Raw genomic sequence first — 16,402 nt, 5'->3', positions numbered from 1 at the left:
GTCATATGAAATCATGAGCTCTAATGAAACCAATATCCTCTCTGGCAAGATTATGCTACAAGAAGGATGATTGAGAATAAGCTCACATGGCATTGTGGGTCTTGCCTAGAGGTTCTACCTCTGTATTTTTCATAAAGGCCTTTTCCCATCAAGTTGGGCCAACAAAAGCAGGTCAGAGACATAAAACAGAGGAGTAAGTGGACACTACTTGGAGGGTTTAACCTGGTGTGATTCCCATTTTTATTGCATCGGGCACAAAGGAGTGGGCTTACATGGCTTGTGGACCATTTATGTGTGGACAAGTGGGAGCATGTGGAAGCAATGACATGAAAACAGTAAGTGGGCCAACCTGGAAGGGATTTAACCCAGAAGTTCGAAGAATAAACAATTACGAAAAGGTCGGTAGTGGGAGCTCTAGGAATTTTATGTGCTTGTTTATAAAGCAAGGTTCCAAGAAAGTGAAAGATGAGAAAGGAGTTGGGTCAATATTTTAGAAGCCTTAGTTAAGAGGAATGGTCTTGTAGTCAAGTTTGAAGGGTTCATGGCTTGAGTATAGGAAAAAGGTAGAGTTTCATAAAAGGTTTTGACAAAGGTATGTGCATCTATTTGAACAGGAAACAGATGAGGCCACGAGCTTTTGAATATATAGAAAGGGTTATACCTTTTTGGTGCCTCCCACTAATTCTTAAATCCTCCCACTGTATATTTTATAAAGGGATTTATATCTTGTAAGGTGAATGTGAACAAGGTTGAAGGAAGCACCTTTTTGGAGAAATTTTGGTCAATGTGGGATTTTAAGCAGGCTTAGAATTGGGCTTGCATCACTAATCATCTTTAAGCATCCATTTAAGTGTACATTGCTCATGTGAAATATATTATGGATTGTGATGAATTCTATTATGTTTCTAATAATGTAGTATCTTGTGCATTATAAATATAAATGATTTCCTAAGCTGTGAATCTCGTTGATATGAGGATGATGGTATGATGTCCTATGAGTTCATCATTTGATGTCTACAGGGACTATGTTGTTTATTATTATGATCATGAAAATTATGTAGTTATGTGTTATGGTCACATGATGTACTTTCATAGTATGTAAATGAATGCATAGTCAAACTACTCCTGCGTAGATTCTTTTGTTTAACTCAAGAGGTTGAGACCTCAGGCTTTGGGCCACAACTCCAAAGGGTATGCTTACATTAATATTTTATGATGCTAGGCATGGGAGAGGAGGTCACCCTCCCCTTTACAGACATTGCCTCAGGATAGCTGTTTCTTGAGATTTGTGTTTTGTTGCTAGCACTACCAGGTGGTGGAGTTAAACTCCTATGAATGTTGGCAAGTCGACACTGAGCAAGCACTAGTGGAACCATTCCCCAAAAAAACCATTCCATGTGTGAAGAGACATCAACCATCAGTTATAGTGAGCAAGTTTAAGGGACTAACCTAGGGTTCAATATATTGGGCCAACCTCTTTTTAACAATGGGTCAGAGGCCTAAGGGGTGAGGTCTGGGTGGAACTTGGAGCATCAAAACTCTTTCACCACTCACCGCTCACCACCCCTCATGGTGATTGATGTATAATGCAAACCACATGGGCATACCTGTGTGGGTAGGTTGCCCTACATGAGTCATGGTTTCGCTGCGAAACCTTAGCACTACTCATTTCCCATCACTACCTTCTCTATAATTGATGTTGAATTTCACGAGCAGTGATAATCGTAGCGATATGGCATGGTCCTGATGTCATGACCCACCAAGTTGACTAGTTAGAATTTTGTGGAAGCCACATGGGCACCACTTGGTTAGTACAAGGATGTGGCCTTTTATTATAGGCCTAACTTTAAATGATAATTAGAGGAAATTTCAGCCTAAAAGTGGCCTTCTCAGGAAAAATATTAAAATAATTTAGTTAAAAGAATAAAATAAGAGTTATGAATTTTGGAGGGAAAAGAAAAAAAACTATTATTTTTATAGTATTTTTGACTTATCTCCTTGTAGCTTTACCCAAATTTTAACTATAGATGCTCATTGGATATGAAATCAAATTCCACATCCAACACATACCCATTATGCATAATTTTAGAAGATCCACACTGATAAAAAATGAAGATACATTAAAAAGTTTTTCAAAACATTTTTTTAGTGCATCTTAATTTTTTTATCAATGTGGGTCTTATATAAGTATGCATAATGGGTGCTTTGTTCACTATGGTTGGGCTGACCCATGTTTGATCTATATTGTGCACCAACAAAACCCTTAATCACTAGCCCTTTCGAAAACAACCTACAAGTAGATTGCAGTCTCACCTGAAGTGACTGTGGGAGGATGCAGAACTAGGTTTCTGCAGCCTTGATGGATGATGCGATGTGGTATTTTTATGTTCTTTTATTCTTAACATTCATAAATTACTTCGTTGCATCCATTTAATCACTTAAACATATCATATGAAAGCATAAATCATCACTGTGCTGAAATAAAGTGCAATTGCAAAACTTTCTACGCTACAACAGATAATAAGAAAATATACACATGAAGACACCAATTTTACCATGGTTCATCCCAATGTGGGACTACGTCAACAAGAACTGTTTCTTATAATAATAAATCTTGTATAACAAATAGTCCTCGACCTGCACACTCAGTTGCAACTCATCTGCGCAGTTAGTTGTAGACTAAAGCCTCTGTGCACTTAGCTGCAGAGCCTTGCCTTCTTTCCTCAAGCTACAGATCACAATAATTCGACCATAAACACATATATGGACCAATTCGATTAATTGATGATTCTTTTCTTATTATTTCAGCCTATATATACTATTGCATCAAGGGTATATCATTACAATACCATGGTCCACATACTATGGACTCCCTAAAACAAGAAGCTAGAACCATTGATCCTTTACAATATCACATGATTTTTACAAAAAGGAGGGGCTTCGACCCACTCTGCTACCCTTATACAATGTGATATATTCCAACATCTTCCGCCACACAATCCACTTCGCACTCTATTGCATTCTCCACTACGTACTCCGCTCCAGAAGATGTAGAGTCTTTGCCAAAAATTAGGCCAATTTGGATTACACCCAACAAGCCCCCAACACTCACATGTGACTTGTCCCGATTCACTCAGTCCCTTTGCCCCTAATATTTGTTATGATGTTATTGTATGCACTGTTGAACTGATGCAAAATATCTATGAATTTCTTTTCTTTGCCCAATAGTGATTTTGTGACATGTTCTGTAGCTTTCTCCACCATCACTATCTCCCTATGTCAAAGCTAGCTTCTCATCTACTGTTTGGGATATTTGAAGAACCTTATCCTTCCATGGTTGAGTTCTCTCTACCAAAACCTGGTCTTCCTTTTTCAGCTCTTCAACATTTTTCTAGAGGGCCTTTCCCTCATTGATCTTGGTGAGCTTCTACAAGATTGGTAAGGTCTTCATAGTTGTCTGTATCTCTTCCAGCTCCTAATGCTTCTGATAAATGTCTTCCTACAATTTCCGTACATTTGGATCTTCCTGCAGCAAAGTCCAAATCTGCAAGCTTTCATCTAATAGTTTTTCATAGTCTACCAATGTCGTGGAGATGTTTCCCATTGTTGCCTTCATATCAGTCTCTCGTTTCTCTCTTACCTCCTACAACGTGGTTTTCTGAAGCTTCATTTGAAACTCACTGATCTTCATTTCATACTTAAACTGTACCACAATAATCTTTTCCATATACCCTTTAACTGCAAGGCCTAGCTTTGGGACCTTGTCCTCTGCTGGCTCTTCTTTTGGACATCAAGGTCTAGGATCTCTCTGCATGTTGCTTCAATCACCTCCTTGATCTTCTATTGCTGCTGAATTGCTTCATCCCTCCTGGACCATCTGGTCAAGCTTATGCTACAGTGAAGCTTGCTCCCTTTCTACCTAAATATTCAAATGCAAGGTGTGTTGTTCATGCAACTTCAACTCCTCTATTATCTCCAAGTGCAGGTTGTGTAGTCTTTGCAATGGTCCTACTACGATGTTCATATTGACATGCTTCCATTCCTTAGCCTGCTACTATACTTTGGTGGAGTCAAACTGTAGGGCTCCTGTAGGAATATGTTCTAACCTCGTTGCAAGCATATGTTCTATCTGCATTTCTACTCTAATCCTTTCCTCTATTTGCATTGGTTGTCTGACTGTATGTGCCAGTATCTTTAATTATGCGATGCGCTCTTCAAAACCTATTAGAAGTGTATTGTAGGGATTCTCTAACTTACTCCGTGATTTTGTTGTTGCTTCTTGTATCTTTTCCCTGATTTGGTCCAGGTCCCCTTCAGTGAGGACCACTGGTGTTATACCCTTCATTTTATCTGCCTTCTACTTCTTTTTAGTTCTTGAGGTAGCTTCAGCGTCTGCCTTAAATTTTTTTTTGATAGCAGGGTTTGTCTCTGCCTTTTTTGATTCTATGTTCTACTCCTCTGGAGTATCTTGGTGACCCTCATCATGTTTATCCTCTTCTTCTAATTATTCCTTATCCTCATCTTTATCTTTCTCGCTTGTTTCTCCATGTTGCACTGTGTCTTCCTTTATCACACTATCTTCTTCTTCTGCCTCCAACGCAATGATCCATTTTGTTCACCATTATTGTATCTATGCCAAGAGACCATCTTCCGTTGCCAAATATGGCACAGGATGCCATTTCTTCTCGGTGTCCCCACGAGCCTGTACATACACTTTGTGAAAATTGGCCTTGAACTTCGCAACAACACTATACTGTTCGTATAGGCTCGATGATATGAAAGGGTGCTGATTCACTAACATATGAGAATCCATATGGTATAATACAAAGAACATCATGTTCTCCATAGCTCGCGACAGTTGAGTGGTATACCATAGTGAGGTATACTGTGCGACTTCATAGACATATGATGCTACCAGAGGGAACTGAAAATACTTCGGCTCTCTTCATGCCAACATTGCAATAATAAAAATTAACCATGCATAATGGAATGTGGTACCTTTCTCCTAGAATTTGTGGCAGTCATCCAAAAATTCTTTGCATAGGTAATTGGACCAGTTGTACTGAACCTCGTTAGCGCACTACACAACTAATGAAATCACTGATGCGAGGACTTCATTAGCCTATCATTTTCTCATAATATTCCTAGCCAATATTTCTGTTGCGAAGCAAACCCCTTGGTCACTGATTGAATTTATGTCATAGCCTCACTTTCCTCTCGTGAGTCCAAAATTTTTCTTCAGGTTTTCGGATATGGCACGGTCCTGGTATTTTCCAACAAACTCTTCTGCAGAGTTCTACCCTTGATATGGTACTCTTGTGATCCTCCATATCAACGTTGGGTTTCTGGGGATTCTCTTCCCCACCCATAAGCATCTGTCGTGCACCAACATGAGCAACTGTCACACAAAAGTTGTGCTCCCCGGACTTCTGCCGAAGTGTGGCACATTTAGAATATTCATTAATCTTGAATGTGCCAATCCATTTACCCACTATTGTGGCTCTAGCCTCATCACGCCACTCTCTGGGCAGTGAACTTGCTTTAGATATCTATCTGGTGCGAATTGTGGGTATTTCTTCCGATCATTGAAGTTGTAGTCTACGAACTTCAACTGTTGTATTTTTTCAAGTAATTCCCTGGTAAATGGTACTCATTTTGGCAACAAGGGTTTGAAGGTGCCAAACTTCACATCCTTCAAGTCTTTTACAGGTTTAGCGTTCGACTTACTTGGTGGAATGTATGGTGGTAGAGGTGATGGAAATGTTGCGACACCTATTTCCATCTGCACCTCCTCCATTTCTTCTTCATTGTCCATAACTTGCTAGGGTTTTTGTTGAGGTTTGATGGGATTTTTATCTTTTTTGTTATTTTTTCTTTGTTCTCTACTCCTTTGTTGGTTTCCTTCTCAGGGATCTCAATTGTTTCTGTGTTGATGCTACTGTGGGCATCTAAGATGATGTTGGGGGCGTACCAGTGGCCGTTGCGATGATTTCCATGATTCCAGGTAAGCCCTTCTCACGAAAATTATGAATAATTTCTTCCCAAGAATGCTCGACGACATACGATAGCTAAAACTTATGCAATTTCTTCGCAACAACAACACTCGAATTCTCAATTGAAGAAAATGTTCAATCTAGGCGAGAGGTGGATTTTTATAACAATTTCAATTTTCTAACCTCATAATTAGCTTGGATTTTGTTTAGATTGTGCTCATATTTTTTTCATTAATTTCATATCTATCCTCAGATCTTGCCAATTTCTCCTCATAAAAATGCAAATTTTCATGTATTTAGTGTTAAATTTTCATTTTAACAGTCATATTTCGAGCGAACTTTGACACATCTCATATTGTAGGGAACTTCCCTTCTTACATTGTGTTATCACTCTGTAATTTCCCTAGGATGTGGAGAGAAACCCAGAGGTAACCAAAAAACCACTTGCAAAGCTGGGATCTAGCCCTTCTAGCTTCATATAGGGATCTCTCTATCTGATTTAGATTTATGTTTTAAGATATTAGGTTAGTTATTGAGTTATGAGGTTGGTTTTTCAAATTTTTGGTTGAAAATTACAGGGAAAGTCCATTGGGCATAGACTCATGAGTATTTGGGTGATTAAACAGAAAAATGACAGAGCAGTTGTAACAACCCAGGATAGGAAAACTTTTGGATCTTTTAAATTATTTGTGGAGTGTATAGGATGAATGTTATTTAATTTCGTTAAATATAGAGCATGCTAGGATGAATTCTATAATTCACATTAGAATGAAAACATTGATATTGTTTACAATCTAGAGCAGAGTACACTTGAGAAAATTTAACCCCTTATCTTCTTGAAACAATAAAGATATAAAACATATGGAAAATTGAGAAAATAACAATTTCACGTGAAAGAGTATATTATCACAAATTGCTTGACACACGAATCCTGGAACAAAAACTATATGTATTATTGTAAATTGATCACTTCAGTAAAATGCACAACTTACATCAAAATATATCTCCTTTCTTCATACAAGTTCCAACCCTTGTTAAGCCTTATTACAATATACTTATAGATTTTCTACTAAACTACTTTTAGATTCCAAAAAGGAATTCATTACAAAATGATATTCTAACAAAATTACATATTTCTCTAAAAATGAACTAAAAAATAGAAGGCTTGGACAAAGTCAGTTGTCTGTTGAAATTTTTAAGGGAATATGTTGCTAACTATGCTCTTTTTGAGCTCCTTGCTTCTTCTTTTGTGCCAAAACGTAGGTCTTCGGTTTATGCTTGCTCAACAAAATCTAGAAATTGGTCCCACCTTTCTTCATCTGGGATCGAAAAATTCACCATGCTCCTAAATCTTTCATCCACCTCAGTGTAAATTTGAAAAGTTGGCCTATTTACAAATAAATGATGAATTTCATGTTGTATATTCAAATCATATTGCAGGCCTTGTAGGAAAGCTTCTCCACTGATGGTTCCCTTTGCCTTTGCAAACTTTGATACATCTGCAACAATGTTGCATAGTTATTCTTGATAATTCTCTAATGGAATCAATTTTCCATTAGAGTTTCTGAGCTCTGGAAGTCCCTTTTCCTGCAATACAGAAAAATTTCTATTGAATCTCTTTACCTATAGCTCCATCTCTTTATATTTGTTCTCCAATTGCACCATCAAATTATTTTTAGTCAAAACTCTTTTGACTTCCATCATTGTTTTTGTTTTGTCCTAGATATTGAGATCTTCAAGCTCTTCCTTGGTTTTAGAGTTCAATACCCTGATGATTTTGTGTGCTTCTTCTAGCATTTCTTAATATCATCTCTTCTCTACTCTACTATTGCTTTGACTCTTTGTACCAATTCCTCCTATTCAAAGATGATTTGAATGGAGGGCCATAAGTCTATAATGTTAGCATTGATGTTATGCCAAATGTTGTTCTTTGCCTCTCCTAACATTTGAATAATTATGGAATGGTCTTCATACTTCTGAATTTGCTAAATAAGTTTGAAGTTCTTCTCTACTTCTACCAAGTATGCATTATCTACCTTTATCTTAATTTCCTCCATCTTGGTTAGGTCTGTTTTTAGTTTCTCTACTTCTTTGTTAGTTAATTCCCCCAAAGCTTGAGTTAGCCTTTCGGAGAAATCTGAAACAGATATTTGTGATGAGGGTTGAGTTATAGTTTCTCTTGTTGATGTTCTTGCTAATGTACTTGTTATACCTACTCCTATACCTATTGCTTTCCATTTTCCCTTTTCTTTTAGTAGTTCCTCCACATCTTGTTCAATTTTTTGTATTTGATCATTCTTATCCACTACTAAAGTAAACATATTTTCTTTCTCCATCTCCAAACTAGTGACTTCTTTGGTGTGGGGGTGTTTAGTAGTTGAGAGTTTGAGTTGTTTTCTAAGAGCCTGAATGTTAGCATTCTTTCTTATGATCACTTCCTTTGTTGCCTTGACATCACTAGGATCATATCCTAGTTTAACAACTGATTCTTCTAACATTCTAATTCTGGTGTCTTTAGACATAGAGGACATCCTCTCGATCTTGAGCAGTGAGTGCACAATGTTCACTAAAGTCTGCAATTTTGAAGCAACCATGGTAGAGCTGGTCAAAGTTGAATAAATCGTTTCACCTACTTGCTTATGCAAATCGATATGATTGATTGCATGAACTTGTTTAGTGTCAACTGAAAATATTGAGGCCTTATCATCTTTAGCACCCTTAGGGGCTGCAACCTTGGGCTCCAAAAAGGTCATTTGAAATTGTCCCTTTTTTGAGTCAAAATAAAACAATAGCCTATGCTGAGTAGTGGTAGTTTGTTTCCAGAACTCTGAGTATGTTGAAGCTTTAAGAGCTTCATTCTTTCATTTAATATCTCTATGCCCAGCAAAAATACTTGTTTGCAGTGGACCCTGAAAAGTAGAAGAAATAGGAGACTGAGTTATCTCTTCTATATAGGGGAGTGAGGTGGTAGGAGTGCCTGTCAAAACCAAAGTTGTCTTCTCCTATGTATCCCTTTCTTCTAAAGATTCTTCCTGAATGTTGATCACTTGAGGATTAGCTCTGCTATCAATTTTGGTTGTGGTCTATTGGCTCTTCTTCATTCTCTTGAAAACAAGAAAGTTTGCAGCTTATGTCTCTGAGTTGGTAGGTGACATGCTTTCCCTTGGCCTCTTGCTTTCTTTATCTTTAGGGATGGGAATTTGTAATGATGACTGACTAACCAATTGTTCTTTAGCTTCCTGCAATGTGTTTTCTACCCATTCCTCTTGGTTTTCATATTGTTCTATCTTTGGCCTTGGTGTATGAGGATATGGAGTACTTTTCTGTTCAACCCTTAGCTTAGAGATTACTCCCAAGGGGTCATAGGACCATGTAAAACTGAGTTTGAATTTCATCTGTTTCAGAATTGCCTCGACCTCCTTTGTTGTTTCTCTCATGTTCACAATGTAAGGGCCTGCTTGTGCTTTTATTTTGAACTGTGATTTCTTCTTGTTGGATACAAAATTTAGCTCATCCATATTAAGCATTTTTCTAGCATACTCTAAAGGAAATACTCTTACTGGTATAAAAAAATGGTAGGCAATATGGGGGAAGTTCACATCCATAAATCATGATCTCTGTGTAATTATGGTATAAGTACCATTCTCCAACCTTTGACTATTTTGAAAGGTGTAAGGCCTTCTTGATTTCTAGATATATTGTTGGTATAATTTCACTGCATAATAGACATAAAGAAGTATGAAGAAACAAGTATAAAAAATCTGTATAGGTGTATTCCTCTAAATTCCTCCTGATAAGTGAAGTCCAACGAATAACTAAAAAAGGGTTACCATACTTGTCCGTCCTCTGCAATTGGAATTTGAATCTATCTGCTTGATAATATAACATAAGATACACTAAGACTGACTGATACTTAAACACTCCAATTTATAATTTCATAAACTGATCATGGATGGCATCAGATAAGAATTGACTATAAATAAACAAAACTGAATGCTTTTGTCCCACTGAGAAGAATGTCAAGAATCATAAAACTACTTCATCTACCCAATGATATGTATAATAACCAAGTAGTTGAGTGACCATCGAAATTACCTGTTTTGACATTTAAGGGAAAATGGAAACATGGTATGGGGGATTTGTTCTAGATAATTCAATATTTTCAAGGAGAAAACACTAACAAATATAAGCTCTCTAGGGAAATGTAAGTTGTTTGTATAACTCCATCAATGAGTCAAAGGAAAAGGGATGTAGGGAGGCTTGGGGATTTATTTGTAAAGCTTGACAAATGCTTTCAAGAGAGATAGATAAAAAAATTTCGTTATTCTGGGAAATGACTGCGTTCTTGCTACGAAGGTATCTGAGGTGACACTGGGTTTAGAATTGAGGGAAGAATTGGGTTTGGGGGGAAATGAATTGAGGGAGAAAGGATTCCTAGATTCTCATATCATCATTATGGTTGAGGTATTTCTTCTTTTCCCAATTGTGGTGTTTGTATAAATCAAACTCACAATCAGTCTCAGAAATCTTGAATTGGGTGTCAATCAAAGGAGTTTTGTCAAGGTCTCGGACTGGGGGAATCACAGGGTTTTCATTAGCCATATTTCCTTCACCATTTTGCATAGACATTTTGAACTGGTGATGATTAGGAAATAGGTCATCTGATTTAAAAATTGAATGAATTTTGTCGTGAAAATGATTGATAAACAATGCATGATCATTATAAATTCGCCTTGTAATTACCTGAACAAGAAAAAAAATCAAGAAAGTGAAGAAAATTCAGCTCCTACAGTGGTTTTATAGTGAGAATGGAAAGGTATTGTAACGAAACAATAACCATTCAGGTGGGGGGATCCATTAATTTGGAAACAGATCAATTTAGCAGGAAGGAATAAATGTACAATGTTCAATTGGCGGGTAAATTTTAATGTTGAATGGTCAAATGGTAAGAATGGGTGATGACATGGAGAGGGATGAGGTGGAGGTGACATGGAGGATGGAAGGAGGACAAGTGGTGCAGGGGGATAGATGGAGGTGATGGGTGGAAGCGTGAAGGAGAGGGTGGTTGTTTTTGGGGGGGTGGGGGTTGTGAGCGGTGAGTGGTGTTGGGAGGGGACCCCACGAAAAGGCCATGGGATTGACATGTCACCTCGGGAGGTTTGGGTGGAATCTACTTTTTAGGAACCCCTTCCGTTAACCATCGAGAGTGTGATGGGGTCCGAAAAGCTCCTCCCGCCATTAATCTTGGCAGAGGCGATCTCCACCGTCCATTCTTGCGCGTTTATTTTTGTAAAACGACAAACTATGTCATATCATGCTAAAATAAATTATAACCAAAATATTTTCATATAAATGAAACTTTTCTAATGAATTCTAAAAGAATCATTTTAACTAGCTTGCTGTAGGGGGTCTTTATTTATATATTTTTTATTTTTTAACCTTCTATTCTTTTATTTCACATTTTTCTTTTATTCCCCTTTTTATTTTATTTTATTCTCTATTTTTCTGTTTGTTTTCCACTTTCTTTTGTTTTGTTTTTTTTTTTTTCTTTAGAACATAACAAACTTGAAATGAAAAATAAATATTTATAATATCCTAGTGGGATAAAAACTTATTCAAAATATAGGACTCCTATATTTATAGGACCCTAACATTAGCTCCAATGGGGACGACATCCTCCCTATGGGGTGTCAAGAACACTGTAGATCTATAGCCTTCTCTATTGGGCAAATATTTTTATCGCCAAACTGAGACTAATCTCTGTAAACTGAAAAATAAAAAATATAGAAGCAAGTCATATGAGCTTAGGACCTTCACTTCAGGCTTCAATTCCTAATGAGAGCCACCCACACTTGAAGCACTTGAAACAATAAAATGATATATACAGTGATGTGTTTGTCACTTGCTAACTTCAAGTGAAATATTTCTTGAGCAACCTACCATTAACAGGTCCTCCAGGCAATGTTTCTCCAATGAGATATTCCAACAAAAATACAGCAGGTCCTTGGACAAATGCAATCCTGTAAGGGTCTTTCCACAAACTATCAAACTTCCCTTGTTTCCCTTTCTCTTCATTCCTAGCATCCCACTTCAAAAGAATATCATATAGCTGGAAATCATCTACTTTAATCCTCATGTCACGAATTCTTTTGATTTTATATTGAATTACCTATGTATTATTGTAAACCTCTTCTCCAGTTTATTGCAAATGTATCAATTGATTGATCCTTCTCTGGGCATCATTCAGTTTTGCTTCCTCTTCCTGCAACCATTTCAATACTTGAATTCCTAGGGAAACAGGAAAAACTACATCTACTCCATACACCAATTGGAAAGGTGACATTCCAATTCACTTCTTTGTGCTTATCCTATCATCCCATAAGGCATTTATCAATTTCTTGTGACAAGATTTCTTATTTTCTTGCGGTAGTTTCTTTATGATGTTGACTAATGACTTGTTACAAGATTTTTCTAACCCATTTCCTTGGGGATAATAGGTAGTAGAATGACCTAACACTATATGATACTTGTTACAAAAATCAATCATCATTTTTTATTTAAAAGCAACAACACTATCTGTAATAATTTTGTGGGGACAACCAAACCTGGAGAGAATATGGCCTTCAATTATCTGAATGATGACATAATATGTAACTTCTCTAGTTGGGACTACTTCTATCAATTTGGTGAAGTAGTTTTTTGTTGTTAGGATACATTTATATTGAGCTGAAGAGATTGGATGAATTTCTCCTATAAAATCCAAACCTCACTGCTGGAAAGGTACCTCCACTGAGATAGGCTTGAGGGGTAGAGGTAGTAGTTTTCTCTTGCCTTCAAAAATTTGACATTGGTGACAAGTTGAAATTTTTTTATGAACATTAGCAAACACGGTAGGCAATAAAAATCAGCTCTCAAAATTTTGTTTGTTGTGGCCTTCTAGTAAATATGTCCTCCACAGTCGCCTTGATGAATTTTTTCCATGATTTTATTAACTTCATCCTTTAGTAAACAATTCAGTAGAACACCTGCAACATCCTTCCAATATAAAGCTTGATTTAAAATGCAGAACTTTACAACTTTTAGTTTAAGAAATCTAACCATGGTTTTGGTTAAACTAGCAGGAGCTTGTAAATTCTACAAAACATACACAATATCTGCATACCAGGGAGAAGTAAGAAAAATTTCTGATACATGTCGAGTCCTGAGATCACCTTGCTCATGGAGAGAAGCTACAAAATTTATGTCTAGTGCATGAAAATTTGACTCAAGCATCAGTTTGGCTAGTCCTTGATCTTTGATGAGTTTGGTAGGCAATGTTATATTCCAAAATCGTTGATATCCATTTGCCTCTTTTCCCATCTAGATCAACCTGAGTGAGGATATCTTTTACCATTGCACTTGCAACAAAAGAGATTATGTGAGAATGTAGAAAAAGCCTTTACTAAAGAGAAAGCTTGATTTTCAATGATATTATACTTCAAGGAGGTATCTCTTAAAGCTATGATGAAAAATGCTATAGGTTTTTCATGTCCCTCCTTGTTTTTTTGTAACAATACTACTGAAATAGTGTGTTCTGATGCAAAAGAGAAAATCATGAAATATTTAGTAAAATCAGGGCTAATCAAAATAGGAGCACATGTCAAAGCTACTTTCACCTCACTGAAATTTTTTTTAGCCTCACTATTCCATTTTATCTCAGTATCTTTTTTCAGCATGTTTTTGATTGCTCTTAAAACCTCAACCAGGTTTGGGATCAATCTCCTCAGAAAATTTATCCTGCCAATGAAAGAATGAACTTCTTTTTGTTCCTGGGAGGATCAATCTTCATTATTGCTTCAAATTTATTACAGTCTATTATGGTACCATCCTTTAAAATAATGTGACCAAGTAGCTTACCTTCCTCTTAAACAAATGATCCGAGTTGACTCAACTCCCGGAATTAACCAAGATCTTTTACTTCCGTGATGTGATTAGAATTGCATTTAAAATAGCATAAAGGAATAGATATGCATGTTGTAAAGAAGAAGGAACATGACAATCATCAGCAACATAAAAATCAAGATGTTGATAACGAAGTTCATCCAAGAGGGACTACGTCTCCAAGCCCTCTTTCAAGATGGTGTAGGTTGTTGCATTAACTGTTGTTAATAATGAAGATGTACATAAGAGGTGATGTCACTATCATACAAGGAAAATGCCCTCACGCAGGAGTGGCTCCAAGAGATGTTCCACTACGGGAACTCTATTAAAAAAGGACTCCTATCAGTATGACATAACTCATGCATGATGATAATGAGCATCCCTCCAACATGGCATAAAAGGGATCTCAATGCAAACATACATGGCGACACATGAGATTCCCATCAACATAATGACAAAGGGATCTCAAACCAAGCTTGATGAGTCATGACAAGAAATACATCCCACAAATGATTCCGCATCACATCAAGTAGGAATCAGGAGGCAAGTAGGAAACAAGATCCCACATCAAACATCAAATAGGGATCTATGCAACACAATGCATCTCATAGAAAAAGGAAGTACATGAACACACTGCATATACCTCACATCCTGGGACCATCTAAAGAAAAGGATGTCAAACTGCTGAAGCTAGCCATGTTATCGGGAAAACTAGTGTCCATTCAGAGCTGCTAGTCCCACTAAGATGGGTAGCTATCTTAGAAACAAACAAACTAAAGTTACTTGTGTTTTCCTTTATGAGAGATAGATGAGAGAGAAGCAGAGAGTACCAACCTCTGTCTTTCGCTTGGCTCCTTGCTTGTTTCCTCCCTCCTTTGATAGAGTTTCGCCACTCCTTCCTTACTTGTCTCGCTTCAAAGAACACCTATAGAGTCAAAGCAGCATAATACCATCAAAGCATAGAGATCTATAACCATAAACAATATAGGATTAGATGTATATTAACCATACAAATGCATATATCAATACAAGATTCAGAAATATACAAGAATATGGAGGAAAACTCAAATAGCTTTATTGATAGAAGTATTAGAAGAGAGGATTACAACCAAGCTATCTGATCCAGCACCATCCTTCTAGCATGGAAGTCCTCTTCACCTCATGAAAAGCTAGATCACCCAACACTATGATGTTTCACAGAGAAACCAACATCACTTCCTTACAAAATATAAAATTCCAACATCTAGATCTCTAGGATGAGGGATCCATATATAGATATTTTCAGGTGGGTGAATCAGCTTCTGGGATTTTGATTATTGTCATTTCTCTGATAGTTCTTGGTTCCACTTAGATATTTCATGATCTCTTATTCATCCCTGGGTGAATTTAGAGAGGAAAGTGTCAAATGGGTAGTTTCTAGAAGATTCTCTGGGTTTCCACCTAGCCAACTACCTCTGCCATTTGTCCGCTCTTGCTCATCACACCCTATAGAAGGGATTTTCAGTATGCATCACACTTTTTGCATGTAGTAGGTGAGATGCATCGCACCCTTAGCACTGAGTAGTCTGTATGGTCCAATTTTGTCTAGTTCTGAGTAGTTTTTCAGGGAGAACTTCTGGGAGATGATGTAATCAACTGACCTTATTCCTTTAGGGTATGAAACAACACTTTTAGGGGCTTAGAAGCCCTTGGTTTATGGACATATGAGATTTTGGTTGCAGTGCCCAAATATGTCTATAACAGTTTCCCACTAAAGCATGAGGTCGTAAATCTTCTAATGTCAGGTGAAATGCTTTATCATGAGGATCTGAGGTTTTTCGAGCTGGAAGGTGACCTATAATAAGATACAATACAATACATTATCTTCATAATATTTTCATGATCTAGCTGAGGTGGGCATTCCCATGCTCATCTTTATAAATTCATTTTCATGTACATATGACATACAACCGTTTGTGTGACAAACTAATGATTCTGGTAGAGCCATCATCCTTTGGCTTGGATGATTATCTGTGCAGCTATGATGTACATTTGATGTCTTTATTTTTCCTGAATATATCGCAGCCCAGATGGATGAAAATAGATCCAGGGTCCTCAAACGCGTTCAATCTTCGCCCAAAGTACAAGTCGATCCATGTGAAAAGATGTTCTGATGTTGAACATGGAAAGACATCGCTTGATTACCAGCCAATGATGTAAGCTATTAACAGGCACGAAAGGAATCACTGATAATGATAATGACTCTCAAGGTACTACAGTACAATTCACGTGGTGTGAATACATGAGTCGATGTCGAATACCATGCAAAATCTTCCGGTCGAAGGCCATTGACGTAAACCTTTCATCGGAAGTGAGAAACTTACCATTGAGGCATGCAAGCTTCAAAGTACTGAAAGGGTTGTTCCTAAGTAAACTTCTTGGACAATGAGTTGATGTCGACAAGAAGTGACCCATTGTAAGAGGGCCTTAATTAAACCCACATCTACGAC

The sequence above is a fragment of the Pinus tabuliformis genome, chromosome 7 (assembly GCF_031772625.1).
Source record: "Pinus tabuliformis cultivar Carrire ecotype Pingquan chromosome 7, CPIR1, whole genome shotgun sequence".
Classification (NCBI taxonomy): Eukaryota; Viridiplantae; Streptophyta; class Pinopsida; order Pinales; family Pinaceae; genus Pinus; species Pinus tabuliformis.
Note: the sequence above shows the minus strand (reverse complement) of the source record.